Here is an 18219-nt window from a genome sequence, read left to right on the forward strand (position 1 = left end):
AATGAGATACTTCACTGCCATTGGCATACATCTCATATTAATTTCAGCAACATTGCTGACTGCATACTGTTCTCATGCACACAAGTATGCAGCCAGAGTCGCTCAGCTAAAGTCGTTGGGCTAATTAAGAGGTAGCCAATTTCCTGTTTTCTTGAAGCAAATGGAGATCATAATAGAACGTATCAAACACCCATTTTCTGGGAGTCTGTCTGTATCATCGCTTTCAGAGAAAATGTTGTGATCAGAGCTAGTCAGGTATGTTCCCACTAAACATTTCCCCCCCCCCCCCAATCCATCAAAACTGGAACTGTTTCTGGGAAAGAATCAGTTTGGGCAACTTTTTCAACATGAACATTTTTTGGGAAAAAACTCAAATTGTTGAAACATTTTGTTTAAACATGTTCAAAATAAAAAAAAAAGCTGTTTCCATGATTCAACATGAAAGTCATTTTGAAATTTCAGCTAATTGCAGCTAAAAAAAAGTTTGCAACCAAACCAAAAAGATATCAAATGTATCAAAATACTATTTCAATTTACCTGGATTTATTTCTTTTCCTGATTTTTGGTTAGCAAACATTTTCAATGTTTTGACTCCGTCCCAATTCAAGACAGGAAAAACTGTCATCTCAAAATTTTCAGGGGATAGGAAAACCGTTTCAGGAACAGAAAAGCAGGGCTAGTGAATTAACTCTAGACCATTCACTGGACAGTGAGTGTAATGCAAACAGTCCATTCCCTAGGATTGTCCCCTAATGTAGTCCCACTGCCTCAGGTTGGTACAGTATTTCATGAGGGAAGTCAGAATGAGTGTGAAGGATCCACTTTTGGTCCTTTCTTGGCTCCTGTTTAATTGTACATTTCACTTTTCCCCTGTAAAGGAGATCATGGTTGGAAGACATGGCGGAGGGAATTCACACTGTGGTTATAGACTTAGTTTTCCAGGGATTTATGGATCATCTGGCTCTTCAGGCCCCCCTCTTTGTGTTGTTCCTAATGATCTATATTATCACCCTGGTGGGGAATCTAGGGATGATCATGTTGATCAGGTTCAACTCCTGACTCCATACCTCTATGTACTATTTTCTCAGCAATTTGTCCCTTGCCGATGTTGGTAATTCCTCTGTTGTTGCTCCCCGGTTGCTAATGACTTTTGTGGTGGAGACTAAACCCATTTCTCTCACTGCATGCACAGCACAGTTTTTTGTCTGTAACTCTCTGACCAATGAAGCTTGCCTGTTGGTGTTAATGGCATATGATCACTTCATAGCCATCTGTAACCCCTTGCTCTATAGACTCTGTGGCAAAGTACCTGCTTCTCCTCAGCTGGCTCAGTCCCCTTTTGCCTTGGAGACACAGGCTTGGGTAAAGCAAAGTCCTTCCTGGTCGTGCAGGGTCTGGCTGATCCTTCCCTCAGTCAGTCCCTTGTGCTGGTTTTCTCCCCTTCTGGGGACAGAGGGCAGCCTTGCTTGCTGGAAGAGTTCAGAGCTTTGCTGCACCTACTTGCTGGCAGCTTCTTTGCTTCTCTCACTCTCTCCCCTGCTTCCATGCCAGGGAGGGTTTAAAAAGGTCTCCAGCAATTGGGGCCAGCTGAACCTAATTAGTTCCCTGGTAACCCCTGTTCCAGCTGAACCTTATTTCTCCCTAGCTATCTCTACTCAATGGATAGGGAGAGGCCTTTTAACCCCTCTGGGACTAATTACTACCCCTCCCTTTGTAGCCATTTGTCCTGGGTTTGCCACAACTCATAATGTCAAAGAGACTTTGTGTATTACTAGTGGTTGGTTCGTACATATGTGGCTTTGTGAATGCAGTTGTTCAGACTCCATTTATATTTACCCTGTCCTTCTGTGACTGTCATCAACCATTTCTTCTTTGGCATCCCCTAGTCCTTAAGCTGTCCTGCTCCGACACTCACAATGCTAACATGGTGCATTTCACCTTGTCCACTACAGTGGTCATGACTACTATTCTCATTGTACTATTCTCCTACATGTACATCCTCATTGCCATCTTGAAGATCCACTCTGCCAAGGGCAGATGCAAAACCTTCTCCACCTGTGCCTCCCACCTGACAGCCATCACAATTTTCTATGTGACTGATCTTCATGTATTTATGACCCAGTTCCAGCTACACCACAGACCCAGACAAGATCATCTGTGTTTTATATACCCATAAATCCCATGCTGAACCCCCTGATCTACAGCCTGAGAAACAAGGAGAAAGACACCTTTAGGAGGATGATAAACAGGAAGGCTTGTTCTCAGTTAATATAATTATTGGGATTTTTGCTTATCAATAAACAAGTGATGAATGAATAGTGAATTCTCTGAGTCATATCTCTGATTTCTTTGTTTTAACTGTATTCTGTGGCTTGTTCCAAAAAAAAATTGAATCTAAGCCTGTTAATATTGGAAATTCAGTTTCCCAAGTTCAGGAATGACTGAGAGGCTGCAAAGTTTACACTATCAAAAGGAGCATTTGTCACAGACCCCCCCCCTTCAGCTGCCCTTGCTGGATATCCACCAACTTGTGTTGAGGGGAATCCCAGCTTTGATCCCCAGATGTTTTAAGCTTCCAGAGACTGAATGGAGCCAATCACTGCTGCAGTCTTGGGGTTCCTAGGCACACAATCAGGGTGAAGGCCCTCTGCCTAGTGCCCTTTCTGGAGAGCTAGAACCTGCTATCTAGCTGCCTAGTCCCTAGACTCAGATGACTGTTCAGACTCTGCCATAGCTTAAACACTCCCTGTCCTAGAATGCCACCGAACAGCGTGAGTCTTCTGGGTTACAGCTGAACTCTCTCATAGGGCCATAAAGTATGTGTAAAGAATATGAGAGAGAGAGAGACACTCTGAACAGGATTAAAACACTGTAGTACTAATACTTCACCAATAAATCACAAGCTCATTTAGAAAAGGACACATCCTAACTTCAATGGACCTCACCAGCTCATCCTTTCCTTGGGCATCCTCTGGGGTATCCATCTGTGTTCAGAAAGACTGCATCACACTTCTACATGCAGCTCCTCTCAGTTCTAGCTGGTCAAACATGGCCGGAAAGTCCTAAGAGCCACCAAAACAGCTGTTTGCCTCTGGGTGGGCGGCCAAGAAATGCTGGGAAGCAGGGGGTTGGGGAAGCAAGGAGGGGGCGTGGGGGGGTTGGCTGCCATTGGATGCAGAGCACCCACTAATTTTTCCAGCACCGGAGCACCCATGGAGTCGGCACCTATGCATAACCTGTAGTTTCCAGAGATCCTAGAGGTCTTAATACTCCTGAAAGTTGGACTCTGTCATAAAGCAGGCCATGCTAATGTCATGTTTTATCACTGAATCATAAAAATGTAGGGCTGGAATGGACCTCAAGAGGTCATCTAGTCTAGCTATCTGAGCTGAGGCAGGACCAAGTAAACCTAGACCATCCCTGTCATGTGCTTGTCCAACCTATTCTTAAAAATTTCAAATTATGGGGATTCCACAACTTCCCTTGGAAGCCTACTCCACAGCTTAATTATTCTTAGAAATAAAAATATTTTCCTAATATCTAATCCTTCATTATTTCTTGTCCTACCTTCAGTGGACATGGAGAACAATTGATCACCACTCTTTTTTTCATTAACATACTTGAAAACTATTAGGTCTCTTCCTCCCCCCCTTTTCTCAACACTAAATTGATTTTTTTTTTTAAACTTTTCCTCATAGATCAGGTTTTCAAAAAGTTTATTTTTTTTGTTCCTCTCCCTTGGATTATCTCCAATTTGTCAACATTAATAGTGATAGAGAGGTTTAAACCGTGCGTGCGTGTGTGTGTGTAGAAAGCACCTTTCTACAATTACCAACCTAATCCATCAAAATGGTTTGAAAATTAGGAACACTGACAATTCCAGTTCCAAAGGGATTCATTCTGATAAGAGATCAACGCTCCCTTTAAGTACCCTTCTCCTCCTGTGGTGGTGGCTGTGTACAACTGGGATCCAAATTATTTGCCTGATCCTTTCCCTTTAGCTCCATATGACTAAGAAAGATTTGACACTGGATGAAGGGCAAGTAGGATTCTGGGAAACCTTACCTGCTCATTTGTGCTTTTCTTTCCCACCTATATGAAAAGGAAAAAATAGAACCTCTCTCATTGATTAAACAGAAGTCTTTGTCAGTCCCATGTCCACACACATACACTTTCCCAGAATGTCTGATTGTGACCCCATTCATGAAATTAATGTAAAATTCCAATCTGACACCTTTGTGAAGACCATAGTAAGTATAAGTAAAAAGATTACTAGGAAAACATATTTGATGCCCATATTTCCAACAATAAGCTCTTCATAGCTCTTTATATTTTTGTGTGGGTGGCTTTCCACCAAGGGGATTATGGGAGGCAACTGGGACCTGCTTTGAAAAACAGATTCCAGAGGGAATTTCTTGCAAATCTGAAGTGAAAATGGATTTCTTTTCATTTCCTGAATGTTTTGGACAGACAGAAAATAGTATATAAAGGAACCATATTGGCAAAATATATTGAGGAGGAATCAGTGCAAAGTTCCTTTGTTCTGCCAGGATGTTCATTTCTTATTGTAGCTTTGTGTGGCACAAGAGGCCTGGCCCCTGGGTCTCCCATTTTCCTAGCCACCAGATTACAGAATAAGTCTCAGTCACCGGGCCAAAGAGAGAGTAATTTATCCAAAGTGGAACAGCCTTAACAGGAGAGGTTGAGAGAGAGAACCACATCAGACTATCCCAGAGCCCAGTGGTTACAACACTCACCTGAAAGATGGGAGACTCCCATTCAAAATTATTTCTCCCCATTAAGCAGAAGCAGGAATTGAACCTGAGTCTCCCACATCTCAGGTCAGTGTGCTAACCACTGGGCTAAAAGTAATAAGCCAGCACCTATCATCGCCTCCTGTGGGGTTTCTTGCAATAAACAGTTTGTGTCTAGAGTTGGCTGCAGCTGGCAAGCAGAGAATAACTCCTCCCTTTGAGCCTGGACTTAGATACCTGCCCTTGTGAGGGGATGAAATTTAGCACACACCCCTCTCAGCAGCATCTCCAATTGGTTTTCTTAGATGACTCCCTGCGTACGGCTCTGGCTTTTATGGATACCATTTTAAGGTGCCTATCTTTCCCCAAGCTATAGGGAGTTTAGGTGCCTAACTCAGGTTTATGTGTCACAACACCTCAGCCCCTTTGTGGAACCAAGTCTAGGTTTATATTAATAAACACTTAAGTGTAAAGAGATGAGTTGTTAAGCAGAGGCCTAGAAAGACAGACCCGTGTAAGAGATGCAGGCCACTTGCCCTCCCTAAGAAACATTAACAGCTTCAACCAGTAATGGATCCATCACAAGATTTCACCAACCATGATGAGCATGGGTCTAACCGAAACACAGTAACCTTATGGTCCACAAGTTCCTCCACTAAAGAAGTGAATAAAACCGGCAGGAACTCAAGCAAAGAAGAACTTGCACATGTCCCACCTGTAGAATGGTTTGCTACCAAACCTTGTGGTCAAACCTTTCCAAATAAGGGCTTGTCTACATGAGGAAGTTATCATGGAATAAAGTATGGTGTGAATCTAAAGCTCTATAGCAATTCTGGAGTAACTCCTTCAGTGGACACTCTCTTCCCCCCCCCCCCAAAGTGCCTTTTTCCACTTCCAAAATAGAGTAAGCTAAACTGGAAAAATACAATCTTTCTCCAGAATAAGAGAGTCCACATGGGGAGTTGTTCAAGAATAATTATGCCAGTCAATCTCCCCATGTAGACAAGCTCAAAGAGTAATTGTTTTCCTTGGCAGGAGATTGAAAACTCCTCACCCTGAGCAATACTCTATTTCCTATATCTGAGTGAAAGCTTGTCTGCCCTCAGTACGCCCAGCACATATGTGTCACAGATTCCCTATGCCCCAGTCACATTTTCTGTAGATATGCCTCTGGTGGGCACTTAGCAGATCCCCAGTAAGTTCCCTGCCCTCATTTTATGTACTGGACACCATTAAAGGTCAAACTTCCCACACTGCTAAACTGGGTAAAATGTTATTGTAATAGTGAAGGTACACTTCTACTGAATGTAATTATCCCAATATCAATATAAACTTACTCTTTTTGTTGTCCTTTCCTTCTGTAAAAGGAAAAAAAGTCTCGTGTTTAAATACATTAATACACCACTTTAAAAAAAAGCTAGGCAAGCCAATGCAATAATGTACTGAATCTAGTAGAGATTTCAGACATTTCCCAAGTACATAATTATCGAGTTCCAAAAACCTTCTTATCTGCCCAACTGCCTGAACTGAGATATTGTAACACCTTAGGCCTTGGCTTGACTATTGAATGTCTGTCCTTTGTCTCCTTGTAAATCTATTGAAATGAACTTGCATCCACACACAAAAGTTCCCTAGTACTCCACTGTGGGGAGTACTAGGGAACATCACAAATTGTCCTTCAGTCTTCAGGGCTAAGAAGCTATTATGACTGAATTGCTTCAGTGTTTGGTGTGTATGGAGCTAATGCTACTCCCTTGCGGTGTGGATGGCTATTTCCCCTCATCCACAGGGCCTGTTATCTCATCATAGAAGGCAATTAGGTTAGTGAGGCATGACTTGCCCTTGGTGAATCCATGCTGACTGTTCCTGATCACTTTCCCCTCCTTTAAGTGGTTCAGGATTGATTCCTTGAGGACCTGTTCCATGATTTTTCCAGGGACTGAGGTGAGACTGACTGGCCTGTAGTTCCCTGGATCTTCCTTCTTCCCTTTTTTAAAGATGGGCACTACATTAGCCTTTTTCCAGTCATCCGGGACCTCCCCCGATCGCCATGATTTTTCAAAGATAATGGCCAATGGCTCTGCAATCTCATCGGCCAACTCCTTTAGCACCCTCGGATGCAGCACATCCGGCCCCATGGACTTGTGCTCGTCCAGCTTTCCTAAATAGCCCCAAACTACTTCTTTCTCCACAGAGAAATCCCTTTATATATAGAGATAGAGATAGAGATAGAGATAGAGATAGAGATAGAGATAGAGATAGAGATATATAGGCCTGGGGACTTACCTAATTGGCTCCATAGATTATCTGAGAAAGACAAAAGTGGATTTTTAACAGAATAATTTGAGACTAGCTTAGTTTCCCAGAGTGAAAATCATTCATCCTGATCCCCCCCAAGTCAAGTTCCCATATCCCTTCCCAGTTTGGTCTATCGCTGCCCAGAGCCCTGTTCTGAAACAGATAATAATATATGGAGATATACCTATCTCATAGAACTGGAAGGGATCCTGAAAGGTCACTGAGTCCAGCCTGCTGCTTTCACTAGCAGGACCTATTTTGCCCCAGATCCCTAAGTGGCCCCCCTCAGGAATTGAACTCATAACCCTGGGTTTAGGAAGCCAATGCTCAAACCACTGAGCTATCCCTCACAATCTTCCTCAGTAATGCAGGAACATTCTTTGACCCACAGAAAATGTGTGACATGGGCAGCAGCCATTTGCCTTAGGCCTGCCCTGGTGCAACACCTGTGAGATGTGGTAAGAGAGTGCAGATTTCATGAATCTTTCAGTTCTTGAATTTGAATTCTGCAGATAATAGCAGTTTAGGAATGCCTCACATATAAGTGCTCTGTAGTGCTCCTGATGGTCCTTTGAAAGGCCCCAGTGACACAGATGCTGAGTTTCTGCATGTCAGGGACAAGAACTCTGCATCAGCTTCTCTTGTTTCCATAGAATCATAGCATATCAGGTTGGAAGGGACCTCAGGAGGTCATCTAGTCCAACCCCCTGCTCAAAGCAGGACCCATTCTCAGACAGATCTTTGCCCTAGATCCCTAAATGGCCCCCTCAAGGATTGTACTCACAACCCTACCTTTAGCAGGCCAATGTTCAAACCACTGAGCTATCTATCCCTCCCTTCCATCCATGTCATCACGCTGATGCTGGATCATTTCAGGGAGCGCCTGAATCTTTCCATGGCCTGTGTCTCACTGACAAAAGTTACAGTACAGACACCATAGACAATTTTAAAGACTCCCTCTGTCCCAGTCAGGTCAAGCCTTTTCACCAGAAGTGCCTAAGGCACATTGTTAACACTTCCTTCCTATGGTATTGTAACGGGTCGGACTCACCCCTGCGGCACCCCCTGCTGGTGACTCTGGGAATTAGCTGGTTCCAGCATCCAGAGCACCCTCTGCAGACTGGTGATCTGCCTGTTCTCTGGCCCCAAGTCCCTCCCTGGACCCCGGTGCCCTTTTACATGGGGTGCTGCCCCTTGGCAGTAACCCCTTTCTCTCAGGGTCTCCCCTCTCAGGGAACCCCCACCCTCTATCCCCACCTTGCCTCAGTGTATGGCTACTGCCAGTCATTGTCTAGCCCCACATCCTGAGGCAGACTGCAGTATCAGCCTACTCATCACTGGCCAGGAGGGTTTGGACCTGCTGCCTTGGCCTACCCCTGGGCTGCCCTCTGCAACCCCCAGAACCTATTAGCCCTCTGCTAGGCCTTTCCAGGCTGGAGCTCCTCAGCCTGTCCCCAGCCCTGCTCCCCTCAAGTACTTTGGCTGTAGCTCCCTGCAACCAGGCCCTTCTCCCTCTTCAGGCAGAGGAAGACTGTCTGTCTGGGCTCCTGGCTCACAGCCTTTTATAGGGGCCAGCTGTGGCCTGATTGGGGCGTGGCCCCAGCTGCAGCCACTTCCCCAATCAGCCCAGCCTAAAGGCTGCTTTCTCAAGCCTCGGCCCCTTCCCAGGGCTGTTTTTAACCCCTTCAGGGCCAGAGCAGGGGTCCACCCTGCTACAGGTATGCAGAGAAAACCAGTGATAACAAGTTGTCCTCATCTTAGTTTGAGACTACCTAGAGAAAGAAAAAGCATTCTGCCTATCAGGTTTTATTTACATTTCTGTATATATTTGGGGTACAAACCCCACCCCATAAGACCTTTGGAGCTGCAGTACTTTCTTTTTCTCTCTTGACTAACAATGAATGGTCAAACTGACCCTATCACCTTTGTAGTTACTTTTTTTGCTACATAAAACTGACAACAGGTGAAAATATTGACTTCATTCTAATCTGATAATACTTAATGTATGAAGAGGCACATATTTTCCATTTTATTTATATTTTTGGGCATGTTTGGGTCAGATAGACCCCAAAATGTTATGTGGGGTAAACACCCAGACTTGTGGAATTGAAAGCAAAACTAAAACAAAACCTCATGTTGACTCAAAACATTCAGTTAATTCAAAACAAAATATGTTCAGGTTTTTCAATTAGATAACATATTTTTTTAAAGTCTTAGTCAAATCAAACTGGATTTTTTGTTCCACCCCCAACAAAATCTATTTTTCATTTAGCTCCAAACCTTCAATAACATTAACTGAACAAACTAATATTGTTATTAGGAAGACAACATGTGTCTCCTCTGAATATAACTGTACAGATTTCAGTTCAAACTTACTCTTTTTCTTGTTCTTTGATTCTGAAAAAAAACCAAGAAAAACAAAACAAAACAGAAGCCTGATGTTTAAGGACATTCACATACTGGTTTTCATATAACCTGGACAAATGAATCACACAATGTACAGAATTCCTAATGTTTCAAATGACCACTAAGGTGGGTCAGGAGTAGCACTGGTATGTCAGCTTAACAACTGCCAAACCTCCAACAGTTCACTGGTTGAGAGGCCCCTTTCATCATCCCCGTCCATGCTCCCAGATAAGCCTCATCCCTACAAATAACCTTTTCCTCCACTAGCGACCACTCCCCGCACCATCAGAATAAATTGCGTAGCATGTACAGTGGGGCTTATAAACCCCCCCAAGTGAGGTGCCTCCTGAACTGTCCTCCCATTTCTGGCATCCACAGGTCTGTGGGGAAAAAAGAGACCAAGAGGAGGAGAAAGGGCTGTTTCACTCATCTGGCCTCCCCTGGGCTGCAATGTAGGGGGAAGGAAGGACTCCTGCTCATCTGTATTCTGGCCACAGTTCCTCAGTGCAAGTTGACCACTCGGTGGTGGGGACAGTGATTACGGGAATGTGCAACATTATGAGTCTCTCCGAGACTCTATCCTATCCTTTTCTGTTCCACTGAAAGCACCTCAGGGCTGGGACTGTGTCCTCTCTGCAGGACAAAGCAGATTATCCCAGCATAACAAATATAAAATGTGAATAACATCTGAGAGATGAAATGCTGCAGGATAAAAACAGAGTTACTGTGAATTGCCTCAAATGTATTGGAAAAAATAAAAAAACCCACAAATGTTTAGACTTTAACATATTTTTATTTTTAAAATTATGCTCTAGAATAAAATGACTGTCCTTGGGAAGTTATGAGATGGGAAAAATGATGACGGATTTTGCTGAAATCTAACACATTTCTGAAGCATTAGGGACAGTGATTATGGAGATGTGCAACACAATGAGTGTTTGTGAGAGTGTATCCCATCCATCTGTGTTCCATTGAAAGCACCTCAGGGCTGGGACTGTGTCCCCTCTGCAGGACAAAAGCAAACTATCCCAGCATAACAAATACAAAATGAAAAAATCTTCTTTGAGTAAAAATGCTGCAAGATCAAAACAGACTTACTGGCTGCATCAGAAAAAAAACCTTGCAAATGTTTACAGTTTTTGCACATTTTTGTTTTCAAAGTTATGCTCTGTGATATTATGACTGCCCTTGTGAGGAGGTTTTGAGAGGGGCAAAATTGATGACAGATTTGGCTGAAATCTAACATATTTCTGAAGTATCAGTTAGACTAAATTTAGGACTAATCAAAAATTCTTTCTTGAAACTGGCTTTCAGTGGGTTTTCAACATAATGAGGTTTTGGTTAAAAAATAGCTGTTTTATAGAGAAAATGTTGATTGGAAAATACATCCAAACCCTAAAAGTTTTGGTTTTAGCTGAAAATTGAAATGTTGGTGGAAAATTGGAGGGAATTGTGCTTTGGTTATCTCATATTCTCAGTCTCTTAGGCCTGGTCTACACTAGGAGGGGAGGGGGGAGATCGATCTAACTTACATAACTTCATCTACGTGAATAACGTAGATGAAGTCGATGGACTTAGATCTATTCACCACAGTGTCTTCACTGCAGTGAGTCAACAGCTGCTGCTTCCCTGTTGACTCTGCCTGCGCCTCTAGATGTGATAAATCAACCCCCACTGGATTGATTGCTGCCCGCCGGGTAGTATAGACATATGCTTACATGGTCCAGTCTCCCCAGCTGGACAATATAACCCAAAGTGAGCTATGACATGTGTGATCATGATGCAAAGTCTCCCTACGCCAAGAGGGGACACCATGTTTCATCATAGGAGATGTAGACTATAGAGGTAAAATTTTCTGTGGAAAAAATGCCATTTGAACCAAATTTCCCTAAGTTCCAACACCAGAGAGGGTTTTTGGAATGTGATGAGGCAAACCTGACCTGGTATTACCTCAGAGCCACTGCTGCTCTAACTTTCACCAGCTGATGAGGGCTCTTATGGGGCCAGGTGCCACTTGAGGATTGCTGGAGCAGAGGTGAGCTCTGTCACTTCCTCAATGCACACTCTTCCACTCAACATACCCCCAGTTCCAGGGATGTAAGAGCGGGCTATGCAGTCTTTATTAAAGCTGAGAACCTCCATCTACCTGGATAATTCAGAACTGGGCCAGATTCTGCCCCTTCTCCCTGTGAGAGCAACGTGTGCCCTACACAAAAAGTTTACATAATTGAGGGCACTGCCGCTTCACCCCTACTGAGAACACAGGGAGATTGCAGCCATCTTCTAACAGAGCAGTTCTTTGTTAATGTTTTGTTAAAGAATATTATCTGTTAGCAATCAGCATGTGCTGATGAATACACTTTCATTTAGAAGAATAATGGTAAAACAAGAGAATATCAATCCTAACTCCCCTAGCCACTCACTCCCAATAAAGTAAAATAAACTACACTGCTAAGGTGAAATACTCTTTCCTTCTCCTGCACAGCAATGCATGGCGCTGCATTCTAAGGCTCAGAGACATAGACTTTTCTCAATAACCCTCCTGTGTCCTAATCTAGGTGCCAGCAAGTATAATGTGAGTTCTAGTGAAAAAGGTAGGAGAAAAAAAATCTTGCTGTTTGACTGGGATGAAAGTACTGAAAAAAACAGGATAATAGCTCATTCTTAAAATATTGTTCTGAATGATAACTTACCTTTTTCCCTTTCAAATTGTTCTGAAAGAAAAAAAAAACATGGAAACTTTATTGGTTGTTTCTAATGAGAATTTGGGTCAGATTCTCTGCCCAGCTCCATTCTCTTTCCATGGCACAGACATTGCAAAAAGAGCAAACAGGGCACAAAGCATGTCAGGGGATGGGAGGAGCCCTGCTTAGAGAATAGATTGTACTAGGTATCCCTAGCCAGCAGAAGGCTCCCTGGGCAATGTCTCCAGCTCCTGAAAGTTAGTGAACTACCTAAGGTCTTGTAACCTGCACACAAAAGCTGGAATCAGGAAGAGCAACAACTGGCTCCATGAGATTCCCAGCTGAGATTTCAGCAACACTGAAAGTTTTCATGAATTCATGTTTCAGTCTGACACTTTCTAAAGGAAATATTTCAATTTCTCAGTTCAAAACAACTTTTCATTAAAAAAATACCTTTTAGGAAAAAAAATAAAAATGGTCAAAATCTGAATGAAAGATTTTGATTTTTTCAAAATAAAACAAAACATTTCTTTTAACCTGAAACCATTTTTTTCGGGGAGGAATATTTGGAATTGCCAGCAGAAGAAAAAAAATTGTTATTTACACAACTCCATGCAGCAGATGTTTGTTTCCCAGCTGTCTAGGAAATAAGCAGGAAGAATTGGAAGTCCTGGCACAATCAAGGAACCATGATATAATTGGATTAACAGAAACTTGGTGGGGCAGTTCACATAACTGGAGTACTGTCATGGATGGGTATAAACTGTTCAGGAAGGACAGACACGGGAAGAAAGATGGAGGAGTTGCATTGTATGCAAGAGAGTGGTATGCTTACTCAAAACTCCAGTATGAAACTGGAGAAAAGCCTGTTGAGAATCTTTGAGTTAACTTTAGACGTGAAAACAACCAGGGTGATATCGTGGTGGGTGTGTGCTATAGACCACTGGATCAGAAGGATGAGGTAGACGAGGCTTTCTTCGGACAACTAACTGAAGTTTCCAGATCACAGGCCCTGGTTCTAATGAGGGTCTTCAATCATCCTGATATCTGCTGGGAGAGCAATACAGCAGTGCATAGACAATCCAGGAACCTTTTGGAGAGTGTTGGGGACAACTTCCTGGTACAAGTGCTGGAGGAATCAACTAGGGGCTGTGCTCCTCTTGACCTGCTGCCTAAAACAGGGAAGAATTGGTAGGAGAAGTACATGTGGGTGGCAACCTAGGCAGCAATGACCACGGGATAGTTGAGTTCAGAATCCTGGCAAAAGGAAGAAAGAAGAGTAGCAAAATTCAGACCCTGGACTTCAGAAAAGCAGACTTTGACTCACTTAGGGAACTGATGGGCATGATCCCCTGGGAGGCTAATATTAGGGGGAAAGGAGTCCAGGGGAGCTGACTGTATTTTAAAGAAGCCTTAGTGAGGGCGCAGGAACAAACCATCCTGATGTGGAGAAAGAATAGCAAATATGGCAGGCAACCAGCTTGGCTTAACAGTGAAATCTTCGGTGAGCTTAAACTCAAAAAGGAAGCTTACAAGAAGTGGAAACTTGGACAGATGACTAGGAAGCAGTATAAAAATATTGCCAGAACATTCAGCGGTGTAATCAGGAAGGCCAAAATACAACTAGAGTTGCAGCTAGCAAGGGATATGAAGGGTAACAAGAAGGGTTTCTACAGATATGTTAGCAACAAGAAGAACATCAGGGAAAGCATGGAATGGGGGAGGCAACATAGTGACATATGATGTGAAAAAGCTGAAGTACTCAATGCTTTTTTTGCCTCAATCTTCACAGTCAAGGTCAGCTCCCAAACTGCTGCAAACGGGCAACACAATATGGGGAGGACGTGAGCAGTCCTAAGTGAAAGAACAGGTTAAGGACTATTTAGAAAAGCTGGACATGCACAAGTCTATGGGTCCAGATCTAATGCGTTCAAGGGTGCTGAGGGAGTTGGCTGATGGGATTGCAGAGCCATTGGCCATTATCTTTGAAAACTCGTGGCCATTGGGGGAGGTCCCAGACGATTGGAAAAAGGCAAATATAGTGCCCATATTTAAAAAAGGGAAGAAAGAGAACCCGGGAAACTACAGACCAGCCAGCCTCACTTCAGTCCCCAGCAAAATCATGGAGCAGGGCCTCAAAGAATCAATTTTGAAGCATTTAGAGTAGAGGAAGGTGATCAGGAACAGTCAACATGGATTCACTAAGGGCCAGTCATGCCTGACCAACCTGATTGCCTTCTATGATGAGATAACTGGCTCTGTGGATATGGGGAAAGTGGTGGATACCTTGACTTTAGCAAAGCTTTTGATACAGTCTCCCACAGTATTCTTGCCAGCAAGTTAAATAAGTATGGATTGGATGAATGGACTATAAGGTGGATAGAAAGCTGGCTAGATTGTTGGGCTCAACGGGTAGTGATCAATGGCTCGATGTCTAGTTGGCAGCTGATATCAAGTGGCATGCCCCAAGGGTTGGTCCTGGGGCTGGTTTTGTTCAATATCTTTATCAATTATCTGGATGTTGGGATGGATTTCACCCTCAGCAAGTTTGCAGATGACACTAAGCTGGGGGGAGAGGTAGATACGCTGGAGGGTAGGGATAGGGTCCAGGGTGACCTAGACAAATTGGAGGATTGGGCCAAAAGAAATCTGATGAGGTTCAACAAGGACAAGTGCATAGTCCCGAACTTAGGATGGAAGAATCCCATACACCACTACAGACTGGGGACCGACTGCCGAAGTGGCAGTTCTGCAGAAAAGGACCTGGGGATTACAGTGAACGAGAAGCTGGATATGAGTCAGTAGTGTGCCCGTGTTGCCAAGAAGGCCAACAGAATATTGGGCTGTATTAGTAGGAGCATTGCCAGCAGATCGAGGGAAATGATTATTCCCTTCTATTCAGCACTGGTGAGGCTACACCTGGAGTATTGCGTCCAGTTTTGGTCCCCCCACTACAGAAAGGATATGGACAGATTGGAGAGAGTCCAGTGGAGGGGAACAAAAATGATTAGTGGGCTGGGGCATGTCACTTACGAGGAGAGGCTGAGCGAACTGGGCTTATGTAGTCTGCAGAAGAGAAGAGTAAGGGGGGATTTGATAGAAGCCTTCAACTACCTGAAGGGGGTCCCAAAGAGGATGGAGCTTGAATGTTGTCAGTGGTGGCAGATGACAGAACAAGGAGCAATGGTCTCAAATTGCAGTGGGCGAGGTCTAGGTTGGATATTAGGAAAAACTATTTTCACTAGGAGGGTGGTGAAGCACTGGAATGGGTTACCTAGGGAGGTGGTGGAATCTCCATCCTTAGAGGTTTTTAAGGCCTGGCTTGACAAAGCCCTAGCTGGCATGATTTAGATGGTGGACTAGATGACCTCCTGAGGTCTTTTCCAACAGTAATGTTCTATGATTCTATTATTCTATGATTTTGTCTGTGGGTTTCATATGAACTCTTAGACTAGGCAGCAAGTTATAAATTTAAGCCCCCATGAAACTCAGTAAAACCAACACCTTGTTCTCATCATCCATCCCATTAATTATTATGTACACTCCTGGTCTTTCAGTATAAGTGGCCAGTCCTCTAGTGAGCCTGCAAACATTTCCATTTTCCCCAGTCAGCCAGGCAGTTTTAACCATTTTTTCCTCCCTGACTGAGCAATTTTCATGTCCAGTGGCTGCAGCTTCCTTTTACTTCCACTTTCACTAGGCCTCTTCAGTCACTCTCTGTTTCACTGTGTTCCTGGATTAGTAGCTGAGCCTCATTATCATGTGTTGTGTCTAGTGCTCTTTGCATAAACATTACAGTATGGAGAAAACACATGGCATAGCTGGGTCCCAAATAACTCTGTTTATTAAATATAAACAAGAGGAGGATACTTAACGATGACTAGAAGTTCTTCGAGATGTGTGGTCCCTATCTGTATTCCACTGAGGTTTTACGCATGTGCACTATGCACCTGGAGCCAGAGAATGTATAAGTAGTAATTTCTGTCGGTCCACGCATGCACCCTTTCTCCGCCTCATGGTTTTATCTCAGGTGATAATGGTGGGGCAGAGAGACCACATTCTCAGTTCCTTCAACAATGCAAATTAAACATATCTGCAGCAGTGGGGAAGGAGTGAGGGGAGTGGAGTACAAATAGGGACCACACATCTCAAAGAACGTCAAGTCACAGTTTGAGTATCCAGTTCCTCCTCATCCTTCTCAAGTGATGGACTCTATTATATTCCACTCAGGGTGATTAGCAAACAGTACCTAATTTGGAGGAGGGTGCGAGGAACAGGATGGAATGGTTGAGTGGAGGACAACCACACCAAATGAGACATCTGCCATAGAATCTTGCATCAATATGTAGTGTGTAGCAAAGATCTTTACCAACCTCCATGTGGCTGCCCCACATATATTTGGAAGTGGTACATCATGAATGGCAGTCATAGTTGATGCTTGTGCTCTTGTGAAATGGGCTGTCACCCCATGGAGAGGAGGCAGTCCCAATAGCTGATTGCAGAGAGCAGTGCACTTGGAAACCCAATTAGAGATCACCTGCCCCTCTAATCCTTTCAGTGATAACAATAAATCGTCCAGGGAATTTCTGAATAGTCTTGTCCTCTGCAGGTAAAAGGCCAGGGCCCTGCGGATGTCGAAGGACTGAAGGCACCAATCCTCCACTGAGGCATGAGGCTTCGAAAAGTAAGTGTATAGGGTTTTTTTAGGTTAAAACGGGATCCAACTTTTGGCAGTGTGATAGACCCAGGCCAGTTGGGTACAGCAGAATGGCAGAAGGCAGATATACTGGCCACTGGATTAACAGTTTTCTGTTCCCTGACTGACCAGAGCAGGGGCTGCTCCAGGCTAATGAGAAACACCTGACTCTAATTAAGCTGTAAAGAGTCAGGTGAGGCCATTCAGTTAATGTGACCACCTGACTCTAATTAAGGCCCTGCTGATACTATAAAAAGGGCTCACTCCAGTCAGGCAGGGGAGTCAGGGAGCCAGAGGAGAGGAAGAGTGTCTGAAGGGCTGGTTACTGAAGACACCCTAAAACCATCGTTAAAGGAGCCCTAAGGTAAGGGTGAAGAAGGGAGAAGCAGGAGAGCTGTGGGGAAGTGGCCCAGGGAAATGTAGCAACTCTGGCAGTGAAAGGTTGGCTGCCAACAACTGTTACCATTAGGGTCCCTGGGCTGGAACCCGGAGTAGAGGGTGGGCCCGGGTTCCCCCCAATCCACCACTACAGGAATATCTCCTGGAAGAGGAAGTCAGGTCCCTGTCAGGACAGGAGGCTGAACAGAGACTGTGGGAGTTCTCTCACCAACCTCCTTGCAGGCCTATGATGAAAAGGGCTCAATAGACTGTAACCATGGCCCTAGAGAGAGAAGGGCTACGTGGAGGGTCACAGTGAGCCACTGAGGCTAGCATAAACCGCCTAGAAGCACAGGACCCACAGGAGCAAGGTCAGAGCTCTGCCACAGCAGAAATTTGGGGTGTTGGTGCAAGGAAACTTTGTCCTTATGAAAGGTGGAAATGTGCATCTGCTATCACCTGTGCCCTGTTTCGTTACCTATATCATGGAAGTAATAGGTACCAGGAAGGCTACCTTAATGAAAAGGAATGACAGGGAGCATGCAACCAGCAGCACAAACAGGGATTTCATCGATATCGAGAGGACTGGAGATCCATTGGGGAGCAATAGGTTGAATGGGTGGAAAGGTTCTGAGGAGACCCTTTCAAAACCTTGCAGTCAAGAGCTGTGTGAATGTTAAATGTACTTCCAAAGAGGGGGTTGGAGGTCACTGTTTGCCACTAGGTAGACTTTGATGGAATTATGAGTGAGACCTGACATCTTCAAAGACAGGAGGTAATCCAGGAGAAAGAGAATGCCCAGGTCTTTTTGAGAAAAGCCCTGCTGTTGGGCCCAGGAGCTGAAACGCTTCCACTTGGCCCTGATAGGAATGCCTCATAGATTCTTTCCTGATGCTTGAAAGCATGTCTTATACTGCCAAAAAATATTCTCATTCAGCGAAGGAGCCCATAGAAATACTAAATTCTGAGATGAAGCACCTGTGGACTGGGCAATGCCTGATCT

The 18219-nt window shown here is 44.1% G+C and overlaps 1 pseudogene; it reads left to right on the plus strand.

Moving 5' to 3' along the window:
• The first annotated feature begins 897 nt into the window (after window positions 1–897).
• Window positions 898–2274, plus strand: LOC123347765 (annotated as a pseudogene).
• The last annotated feature ends 15945 nt before the right edge of the window (window positions 2275–18219 follow it).

This window comes from Mauremys mutica, chromosome 1, assembly GCF_020497125.1.
Source record: "Mauremys mutica isolate MM-2020 ecotype Southern chromosome 1, ASM2049712v1, whole genome shotgun sequence".
Classification (NCBI taxonomy): Eukaryota; Metazoa; Chordata; order Testudines; family Geoemydidae; genus Mauremys; species Mauremys mutica.